Source organism: Apus apus, chromosome 2 (genome assembly GCF_020740795.1).
Source record: "Apus apus isolate bApuApu2 chromosome 2, bApuApu2.pri.cur, whole genome shotgun sequence".
Classification (NCBI taxonomy): Eukaryota; Metazoa; Chordata; class Aves; order Apodiformes; family Apodidae; genus Apus; species Apus apus.
This window is the reverse complement of record NC_067283.1, coordinates 107,254,233-107,266,514: the sequence shown is the minus strand read 5'-3', so window position 1 is coordinate 107,266,514 and position 12,282 is coordinate 107,254,233.

The following is a 12,282-nucleotide window of genomic DNA, read 5'->3' as shown; positions in this document are numbered from 1 at the left end:
GGGAGCAGAACTGAGCCCACTTCCTGACATTCTGTGGATCTCTTGGCATAGACAAAGTGCTGGAGACAAATCAGATGATGCATAAATTCACAGATTGTAGTTTAAGAAGATTCAAGAAACAGGGCTTTTGACTTTCTAAAAGAAAAGACTCAAAGGAACCTTAAAGGTGGAAATAGAAATAGGAAGGGTCCTGAGACATGTCAATAGCAAAGATTATTGCATTCCTTATAATAAACCAAGGCACTCTGATTTAATCTATGGAATGACCAGACACAAAAGGAATTCAAGTGGAATTCTCTGCCTGCAGAGCAGTGGACAGAGCATGCAGGAAAAACAGCGAAGGGAGAAAAAGATGTGGTATGCAAGTATGGGTTAAAAAGTATTGTGGAATTTATCTAGAGACTCAGAGAGAGGCACACTTAATTAGAAAGGACTACTAGTTTCCTTCTTTCCCCAAATGTCTCTCATTTGCTATTAGCAGCTCAGCAGGGGTGGTATGATACAATTACTCATTAGGTAAAGGAATTTCAAACCTTTGCCCTAAGAGGAGGCTAAACTTGTCACTCAAACTCAATCCTGCATCTCTTCATAAGCCTCAGCAATACTTGACAAAGGATCACAGAGAAGGGCTTTACTTTTGTTTTGTTCTCAGTGCTCAGGGTTTGGAATGGAGAGTTTGCTCCTGGTCATATGTGCTGTGCTATGCTGCAGCTGTCCCACATGCACCATCCTCCTGCCTGCCAGACAAGGCTGAGACAGGCTAGTCTTACCTACCTAAGCTCATTTCCCTCATGAAATGCATCAACTACAGCCTCTCCTTTTCTAATGAAATCATTATCTGTGAGTGCAATAACCATATTTTATCTCCTGGGCAGAGGGGAAGATGCAATGAGGTTACATATCTTCGTGGCCACGTCTGCACAAATGATTAATCTTTGGTATCATCATACTGTTGTTGCTGTATCTTTTGCAGTTTAAGGGTACAAGAAACATACTATTTTATTTTTTTGTATTGATTGGATGACTTAATTGGAAAAATGGGCAAAGCGTTTAGATTTGTATCTATTTTTTTTTCAACTATGGCAGCTAGGCTAATAAAAGATATTTCCTCCTTCTCCAAATCTTTTCTGATTAAATCTCTACAAACTAAATACTCCTCTGACTTACAGCACATTCAACACTACCCCTGTGTGTCACTCTTTTCAATAACAAATAAAAATATCAAGTTAATGTACATCAAAGACATCTAGAATAAAATCTTGAAATTAAACGGGAACATATGTTGCTCACATATCTTTATTTGAATCAAGAATATGGAAAAACTAACAAAGTGTACTATTTCAGCTGATCTGTTTTCCTCAGAAAACTTTGCTGAGTAAGACACTGAAATGTTAAACTTTGTTTCTCTTTCCATTTGTGTTGCTTAAGGAATTTTCTACAACACTGTTGAGTGTGTGTGAGTTGGGAAAATAACACCACTCTAACATTTTTTTGTAAGCCTCTTTGATTCTCTTTTGTTGTGCCAGAGATTTAATATTTCTTTTGACATCATTGCTTTTTTGCAAGGACTGCTTGGGACAGCAGCAAAGCAATCTTGCTCACTTCCATCTGCAAGTACAGAACAAAAAGCTTTTAGACACCAAGCAGTTTTGATATATGGTCAGTGGATAACAAGGCGTTCACAAAATCCCATAAAATTCTCAGAAAGAGACTTCTAAAAAAAAACGAAGCAAAGTTATCCAGAAAGAACACCATTTAGTTTGTGACCAAACTGAAGACCAGCATCTCAGGTTTCTTTGGGAAGCCAGTGCTTGGGATTAGGTGCTTCTATGGGATGTACTGTGTAAGTTAGTTTTCTCGCCAGGGCTTGTCTGTGGGACTGCCTTTGCTTTCCTTGGTGGAAATACTACCTAACCCGTCCAAGGACTGAACTTAAAGTCTCTGATTTTTCAGGGATCCTTTAGAAGGCAGGAGAGCTATTTCCTCTAAGGAAGCAGGTTCTCAGTCAGCAAGCAAGCCACCCCTCTACGAACACCAGCCCTTTTATAGCAGGGCTACTTTTGCGCAAACCTTATGGTTTCAGATTATTTCCACAGAAATCTCCAGCACGAGATTCCCCAGACAGTGGGCTGATAATGTTCTTTGCTCAAGATCTCAAAACCCAAGCCTGAGCTTGGAGAATAGGTACTTTCTGTCTCTAAATACTTCTTTTTGTACAACTGGTTACAGAGGCATTAGGATTAAACTCCCTTATGACTTCCCTGCGAGGTTGCTCTAGTTAAAAGAGATATACATGGAAAAACAGAAAAGCAGATTTTGCTTTTTGGAAAAGCAGCTCAAAATTTTTCAGCCAAAATATATTATCCCCATGAGCCAAACAGATTGAAAGAAAGCACATTTAGAAAAAAATGAAACAGGTGTCCTTAAACTTGGAGCTGTTGAAAATGTGACAGTAAGTAGAAATACCTTTATTTCTGGCATGTTAGGCAGTGCTATCTTTCCTGTTCTGACTAACCTGGAAGAAGCTAAAATTAAGTACAAGCTGGGTATACTAAGCAGTTATTGCTATATTACAGCTAGTACTGCAGGGAAAGCAGAGCAGGCCAAGGGCTCTGCAAACACTCTGGGTTACCTGAAGAAAAGCTAACAAGAAACCAGGCAATACAGTGAATGCCTCTGTTCTTCTCCAGCTTAGACTTCATACATCATAAGATAGGAAGAGGCATTTACTTTTAATAGGCACTTACTGGTGGGCTAAATTCCTCTACTCCTTACTCAGAGTTGTTCTGCTTGCTGTTTTGTGTAGGATTAAACAAAAATAAAATGCAACAAAACAGACTGTGATTTAGCAGAATAGACATCTGCCTTATTGTGATCATATCAGCCGTATGCAGCCATTGCAGTGTGTGATCACCAACATGAAAGCATTTAGAGGCAGGACAGCGAAGAAAACACTTTGTTCAACAAAAGAAACTGGAAGAGCTAGGCAAGGAGGATATATTTACCTGTATAACGGCATTTGGTCAAAACTTCTTGTTCCTTGTGAAGTCAGTCCTGCCTTCCCGGGCAGGAGCATAGCATGAGCCCTCAAGCAGTGGGTAATACTGCAACTGCAGCCCAATGCCATGCAAAACCATACTGCCACCTTGACTCAAAGTATTTTATAAGGGCTATAGAAGGTAGTGTACCTTACAAGCACTTCTCTCTGACCCAGGATGTCCTCAGGGAAGTCCCTCTCCTCAGGCAGTCCTGTCTTTGCCATACAGACATGATCAGCACAGCTTCCTTTGGCTCAAAAATTAGCTGCAGCTCTTGGTGTGAATCATCCTGCCAATGAAACTGCAAGATGATTTATAGAGAACAATTGAGGAAAACTTTTGATTGGTGAGGCTATGAGAATATCTTGCAAAATCTGCAGTGGCTAACACAGCCATAAAACTGGATTCCTAATATAATTGCCTCCAGTTGCATATGAATATAAGGTTTTTGTACAATCACAAAATGGGAGCTGTCTGTCATTAGATGTCTTTCATTTTACCATCAGTTTCTTGGCTACTTGGAACAGAATGAATAAGAAATGGAAGATCAAGACCTTAGAGGACCCAGCTGAAAATTAAGAAATAGAAGAATTAGGTGCTAAGGATACAGACTTTGTACTTCTGGCAAATGCCCATACTTAAATGAACTTCTCACATTCTATGGATAAATGTTGTGAGTTGTTGATAAAATTTGTTTCTGTTTTCTCCACAAAAATTTCCTTTTCTATTTTTGCAAACACCAAGGCTTAGGCTTAGCAAACGTTATTAAATAGTAAGCAAACATTACAAATATAAGTTGAATACAGTTTACGTTGGGTATTTTTGTTTGTATGTTTTGAGGTTTTTGTGCAAAGAGACACTGCTTTAAGTGCGCATAACAGAATGAATGCAACCCCTTGTCTGCTTCCACTTGGAAAACGGTTGATATACATCTCTTTAATATTGGCCAGTGCTGAAATAAGTAGATTATAAGGTTTAAGTCTCTAAACTGCTCCCTGCTCTGGCAACATTTATAAGTCAAAATGTATGAAGGATAAGTGAGCACTTTATATAACCATCCCAATTCTAACTAATGTTTGCTGGATTGCCAGAAGGGCGTCCTTCTGATGGGATTATACATGGGAATATTCGCCTGGCATTGAAGATAAACTCATATTGTTTGCTCAGGGCCCTTGGGTACAAGTTAAAACATTTTGTTGAAGAAGTTTCTGTCAAAATGTATCTAAACTAATTACTCTGAAAAAAAGAAGGATCATCTATTAGCTAGAACAGGAAGTAAGCTCTTCCTTTAGCTGAAGGGAATGGGAAGAGAACTTCTCCATATAAAATGTAAAGGAAGAAGCAAATAAAGACAGTAGCTACCCACAATTGTGGGTATAAAAGTATGAAACTTTAAAAACTGAAATATTTTATTTTTATCCCTGAACACTGAAAACATCTAAGAGAGTACTTTACCTGAATATGTTCATACCTCTGAACACATTGCAAAAAGAAGTATGCGACTTTCATTTCTAAACCCACTTCTGTTCTTCAAGAAAACTGGAAATTGGTTTTGGACACAATCTGGCAATTAAAATAACCACTGTTTTCTAACGGTGCATATGTGAGAATTGAAGCCTGACTTAGACACTACAAAAGTTGTCTTGTGTAGTGGGAATTAAGGCTAGCTGTGGTTTCTACAGTGGTAAGTTCTTGGTTAACACAATGACCTGTAATAAAAGCAGGGAGCCCCTACTACTTAAGTGACAGCATCTCTCATTAATCCAATGTGCCCTTACACACGCAGCTCTTTTAACATAAACATTTCATGCAGATGGGGAATTGTAGTCTATTTATTTTTCTCATTAACGTTCCCATAAATTATGTGATGGATCTGATCTTCTCAAGGTCTCAATTAATAGAAATCTACACCTTAAAGAAACCATTGCAAGAAATTATTATAGTACTAAAGGGAAAGTATAGATGCCATGATAAGGCAACAAAGGACTGTTCCAAAGATTAGCAAATAATTTCATTGAAACACTGAGATCCAAGTGCCCTATAGTTCCACAACATTATGACAGTTGTTGGGGACATGGGGATCTTTTGTCCATTTGATGCTTCTGTGTTCCTAATAATTGAAAATATTTCAGTGACAACATTAATCTTTTGGAGGCAGGCAGGCCAAAATACAGGTTTTTCTCTTTTGCCCCTGCACTCTAGGTGGCTTATGTAGCTCTTGTTGAAACTCCAGGTACTTGGGACCTTGGGATGCTTGTCCTAGTTGCTTGTCTTTATGGTTTCAGCAGTATATAGATAGCAGCTCTCAGTTGCATTTGTTATCCCAGCCAGTGGCTAAAAGCAGTGCACAAACATCAGTCTCAAGCCTTCTCTCTTAGGTAAAGATTTTGTTGCATTTTTGTTTGTTGTGTTAAAAATTCAGAATTTGAAACTTTTTCCTGGGAGAGGTGGGAGGGAGAACCTGCTTCTGGGAAAGAGTTTTAATGAGTAATTGCTCAGGATTTTCAATACTGTGGATGATCACTTGGAGAAGCTATGCACAGAAATATCTGAAGTTTAACTCCCTCTTGGAACCATAGACAAAACCTATTAGTTAGAGCTGGAGAGGAATCTGTTACAAAAAAGAAAACTAAACCCAAATGCTGTCAGTGGATGCCTTAGAGCTGCCTTAGGTTGTTTACATGAGGCGGTGTTGGATGTAGTGACTCCTGTTGTGGATGAAGGAAATAGTGAATAGCAACAGAATGTGAGTTCCCAGGTAATCAAACATAGTTTAGATGTAGCTGACAAATTCACGTTTACTTAATCTGAAAACATAAACCCTGATTTTTCCTCTCTTCCAGTCCTATATCCTTCTACCATGAGACAGACAGAAATCAAAAGTGCATCTTTGTTTCCTGATTATCTTCATTTCATCAGATTTAATGTCCCAGCAGAGACATAATTTGTCTGGTAAGTACTTTACATAGGATGAGCAATGCACATAATTTGGCTACAGATATTAACATATTTCATGAGAACGACAACACCACTTCAGATTCCACCTAACCAAGCCATAGCAAATCAACTGTCCTCTTGCAGAAAGCAGAGTAACAAAGTTTTCTAAAAAAGTCTCAATTTAATACGTCCTGTTTTATTCAGCCAGACTGAAGAAACATAGAATCAATTACAATTATTCTCTTTTCATTTTGGAAGGGTTAATCCGGTTTAACCTCTTCTGTATAGATATAATATTCCAGACAAAGCTTAATGGAATAATGATGCCACCTTCACTATTAATAGAATGAGTTCAGGCTGATTAGTCAAGCTTAACCTACTTGTTTTGACAAGGTCTTCAAGTTTATTCCTGTTTAAACAAGAATAGAAAGCTTCTCACTGATGTTTATTACGTATGAAACCATATTTTTTCTCTGTAATGGCAGTGAAATTAAATAAATAGTTCAAAGGTGCCAGACAAACATTTTAAAGTATTCTTTGCAGAAAAAGTGACCCTTGCCTGATTAATTTCCTCAGAAGCAGTGAAAATGCCCAACCCATGTAATAACAGGAGGTGATCCTGTGTCAAATTCAATTGTACAAGGAATGAGCAAGAAATATTATTTTACACATTTATTAGGTAACTCACTCTTTGTCATTTAATGGAAGGATCTGCATTACTATCAGGAAACTATAAGTTGCAGCTCTGTATGGTAAAACTTAATTAAGTGTTGTTTGATCTTGAAGAAAGGAAGTCTAAACCCTGAATATGAGTCCAGGTCAGACGCACACGACGCGTTTAGGAATTCAAACACCTTTTATCTATTGAATTAAATGTACCAGCCAGGTACTTTTCCACCAGTTTTCCTAAGACCCTTCCTTCAAAATACCTTCCTCCTTAGGACAGTGGCAGCTAATGAGACCATTAAGCCCTTAATGGAGGAATGTCACTGAGTCAGGAGAGGAGAAGAGTCCTTTTATTTGGTAATGCAGAACAGTGGCCAGCACAAGGATAGTATCCCCTGGAGCTATGGCTCTTAAACTCAAACTGTAGATGAGTTCCTTTGCAGCTTCTACAGTTGTTTCTTGTCTCCCTTAGACTCGTCACCCAATTAGTGGAAGTTTTTGTGGTGAGTATCACAATGTGATATATTATGCTGTTATTTCCCAGCTGTGTTTTAGCTTGCACCTACAAATATAACCCAGGTGCCAGTCCCCTGGTTGTGCAGGTGGTGTAGGTTGTGCAGGCACATCAGGGTTGGGTGAGTGGGGGAGACAGTTGGCTGATACACACTGGCATCTAATGTTGGTCTGGAAACAGAGCACAGCCTGGTCCCAGCAACTGGAAGTTAAGACAGCTCAAATGGCTTACATATTGACTGAGCATCTTAATCTGCACTGAAAACATTACTTACTTATCTATCTGAAAAGACATGTAGCTCCATAATGATATCGTTCTCTTTCAACCACAGCTCTGAATTGTCAGACTGAAGCTTATCTGTCTTGACTTGTTGGTGGGGTGGCACTGAGGAGCCCAGGGGACGGTCTTTGAGGTCTGGTTGGATGGGGAGGAGGGCAGAGGAGGAGTTCAACTGACCACAGGAAACTCAGCTCCCAGGAGAAGTTTGCCAGAGGCAGCTTCTAACATCTGGTTTGAGAAACAGCTGTGATTTGCTGATCTGCATAATTGAGATGCATCCCTGGAATTAAGTGTCTCCAGAGGAAACAGAATCTGAGCAAATAAGACAATCAGGAAGGATGTGGTATTGAGATACACAGAAGCTGGGTCTCCCATCTCTCTGTCAGTGTACCAAAAATCCTTCTTGAGTACCTCACTTCTTCGCAGGAGATTTATAATGGGCAGAGTCAGTGCTGCAGCCTCCTGGGATTGCCGTGTGGAAGTTAGTAGCTCATGACTAATCCTGTCTCTGCTCATAGCATTTGAGCTGAGAGACACACATCCATCTCCCTGTCAGTGTAGAGTTCTTGTCCAGGAAGCACTTCCAGTCCTTTGTCCAGTCTCTTTGGACTCTATTCAAGTCCAACAGTGATAGAGTATTTTCCCTGATATATTTAGGCTGATTTTTTGCTACTTTGATCTCTTTGTGCTACTTCACACTGTTCTGCTCCCTCCTCAGCTGCTAGCTGGACCCACACTGGTCCAGCATTTATTTCCACACTCCTGTATAAAATATTCAAATTCTCCTATTAATCTTTGTCTTGAAAAAGCCTATTCTCCTGGCCACTAATCAAGATACATTTTTGGAAGAGACTCTGTCTGAAACCTTTTTATAGGTATTCCTGATAAATGGGTTTCCCAACCCAAATTTTGCTGAGTAGTGGAGGGGGAAAGGAGAGATGTAGAAGATACTGATTAGAAGAAAGGGAAGAAATAACAATAGAAATAGTTTAAATTCCCCCAAACACATGAAACTGTGCCTATCATTTCACAATTGAAAATGGGACTCAGCTGCCCAGAGTTTTGAAATGACAGGCATAGTTTTTGCGGTTTGGAGAATGCCAAGACATTTCTAACATGTCATATAGCAAAGGCAGCCTTTGCTGGATATTTTACTAAGATAATTTCCCATGGCAGTGAATTTCTTATTAAAAAGCAAACACTAAACTTCTATTTGTCCTGACTGCATGCCTCTGACATAGACGAAAACTGGTTTTCAACTGTATGAGTTATAATTTTTCAGGAAAATGCAACAATTACAAATAATATAACTGAAAACAAAGGCAAACGAAGCTCAACTCACAAACAAGCAGTGTGGGGTGTGGAGGGAGAAATCCCTGGCTTACAGGCACAGGTTATCACCTTAGCACAAGTAAATTTTCCAGGTCCACCATCTCTCAAACACACACAGCCCTGCATTTTACACTCACATGTACTGATGTAGTGCTTTGTTTTCTCCTGATTGCTCCCTCAAGCTCACCTGATGACCATGAATGAGGTCTCCTCTGCTCACCAGTGCATGAGGTTGAACCAGACCTTGTGCTCTCATGGGCCCTCAACCCTTCAGGTGATCTGAGGTGATGCACCTTCAACTTTTGCCACATGCTGGATGCCAGGGCAGGCAGCTCCAGAAGACGATGCTGGGTACATCAGTACTGGTCAACTCTGGGTCAAACTTGTGCTTGAGCCTGAATATTGGATCATCCACACTGCCTACATGAATCTTCATTCTCTGGCTGATGTCCCAAGCAAACTAGTAGACTGACAACTAGGAAAGTCCAGTAAAAAGGGTGGAACGGGCTCTTTTCTTCAGACAGTGAAGAAAACCAGGACTTTGAGGCACAGTTCAGCAAATTAAACTTCAAATTCTGATGTGGCAGAATAGATGTAGCCAAGGAGACTTAGATAATGGAAAATAAATTCAAGGTGGTTAGCACATTTGAAAATCAAGGCCTTTGTTATCATGCCTGGCTAAGCAGCTACCTCCCTAATATACCTGCATTGAGAAAACTGACCCTAATCCTTACACGTTTTAAAATTTTCCATCTCATCTATGGGAATTTTGAACTCCCAAGTAGGGCAAAGTTATATCTCGAATCTTTGCTTCATGAAGTCCTGAGATTTAATATTCCAAGGATGGAAAGTGCAGAAGACAAATACATCCACAAAGACACAAAACCATCATATGCACATCTCCCTTCTTCTGACTATGCATAAAGACAATAATGTTGCAAAGTTATTGAGATGTTTCTGTTATTGCAACTTGCAAAAAATAAAACATTCCTCATTCCTCAACTAACATTCCTAAATACTGTATTATTTAAATGGCAGACACATAAATATTATTTAAACACTTCTCTCACAACATCTATGACTTAGTTCATATTCAAATATGTATCTATTTATCACTCATTCTATATCATTGCATAAACAGTAACAGAAAAATCACAGCTTAGTATTTAGCAAAAAGCCTAACACTTAAAATGGGATCATCTCTCTGCTGTGAAAGACATAGGAATCTTTTACTGCGATGTTCTGTGGAAAAGTGCACAGTTAATTGCTCCCAGCAAGTTGTTATGCCTTGGGTCTAAAACTAAGAGCTGTCATACTGAAACTTGCAGGAGCTCTGGCTTAAAACTGCAGAAAAATATTGCTATGAACTAGATCCTGAGGGTTATACCAGCTGTGTTTCTGGCCTAGAGCATGAGTCTTTTCTCATTTAAAACCCAGCCAATACTCATGTAAATTATGTGGATTGATTTCTATTTTGTTTTGGGAAACGGACAAACTGTGGAGAAACAGTTTTTCTCCAGTGACTGAATCCTTCAGAGCCCTGTAGCCCATGCTAAACTTCTCTTCTATAAGTAAATGGAAAAGCTTTTAACTTCAATAGACCTTCCATTAGAAAGCTGAGAAGAATGTCTCCTGAAGATATCTTCAGCTAAGTGAGCGTTCATGTAGTTCTGTGAAGATGCTACTATTAGTCCTTCCTGAATAGCTCTGCTTGTGGTCATTTAGGTATTTGTATTGACTGCAAGCTGAGTAGCATTCTTTTTGGACTCTTGACTTGGATAGAGGCTGTAGACAGAGTTGAAGTCTGGTTCTTGCAGAGTGAAGTCAATAGGAGCATTTCTGGGGACTCAGAGCTTTGATGGGCCCTAGTCCAGGACAAGAGTTTATAGCATTTGGAGCCAGAAAAAAAATATGAATGAGCTCATCCGGTTCAATCTCTAGTTAATCACAGGATATGCAAGTTTTACTTTATTGCAATAGCACTTTGTTTTTCTCAGGAAATTAGAAAGTGTGTGCCATGACAGGAGAAGCACAAGTCCCTTCCTCCTGGTGTGACACCTGGCTGCTGGGACCTGCTCAGGCAAGATGTTCCTGGGTGATTCCAGCTCCGTTGCCAGGCTCCGTGACTCAGCTGACGGCACAGCATGGAACCCACTTCCTTCCCAAATCTTGAAGGAAGCTGAGGATCGTCAGACTGTGGAAGAAAATTTAGTCAATGCCATTTCCCATTGAGCTCATGAAAAAAAGTGGTAAGCAGAAGAAGTTAGGCTGACAGAATTCAGGACCACAACGGACTGCAAATACCAGTCAGCCTAATCTTATCATGATGTGTGTGTACATATAATATAACATAAAAAAGAAATATGGTTGTACAAATTTAAATAAAAAATATGCCTACCCCTGTACTACTTCCAAAAGTAGCAGATGCTTACAAGAAAAACAAAAAGCAGGGCAATATAAAACCATTTGTCACCTAATCAGTGATTAAGGAATCTCCTGAACTGGAGGTTGGGACTGGACCAGTATGACGCAATAAACTGGTAGAGGGATTTCTCCTCCAGAAACGGCCTAATTTACTTTTTTTGAGCCGTTGAGTTTACTCCTAGGATCTGGATTAATCTCCTTTTTCTTTTAATATATTTAATATCAGTATATGAACTCTATGTGAGGGTAAATCCATTTCCTTCTCATAAACTGTCTCAATATTTTCCTCACAGCTATGAGGAAATGTCTTATTTCAAGGCTGAATTTTTCCAACTCTAAATTCCTAGTGCTAGATCTTATCACACCTTTGTCAGCACACTTGAAGCAGAGGATGGAAACCAGATTTTTCTCTTCCCTTCCCCATGTTGTATTGCATCCATTTTTAAGTAATAGCCACTCAGATTTTTAACATCCTGATCCAGAGGACCATTTAATCGCATGATTTACTTTAAGTATGTAAGTAATCCCATTGACTTCAGTGGGACTATTCTCAGGTTAAAAGTTAAATGCGTGGTTAAGTGCTTTCCTTGAATAGTATTTAAGTTCTTTTTAATTTCTCATTTACTTTCCTTCCTTGCTCACGATACTTGATCTGTACAATGTGTTGGACACGCAGCATTTCAAGTAAATAGTTCAGCATGGGATCACGTAGGTTACAACACAGCAATTTCCATTGCAGCTTTTGTCTAGCACTGAAGGAATTCTGACTGATGGATACCAAGGGCTTTTTTGATGTTATTTTCTCTGAGGAACTAATGCTCTTCATTCCTGCTAATTCCCTCTGCTGCCTAGTTTATTTGTTCAGCAGTGCCCTAAACAAGAAAGGTTTCCTTCAAACAATAGGCTGCTTTGCACTCTCTGTGTGTGTGGTTTACTGAATCCAGACCCAGGAAAAATGTTCTGGTCTTCAGCTGGTATGAATCAGAGCTGTTCACAGACATGAAGGAGCTATGCTTATTTACATCAGCTAAGGATCTGACCTATTGTCTACTGTGTTAATATATAAATGTGTCTATGTGCAGTTAAACACAT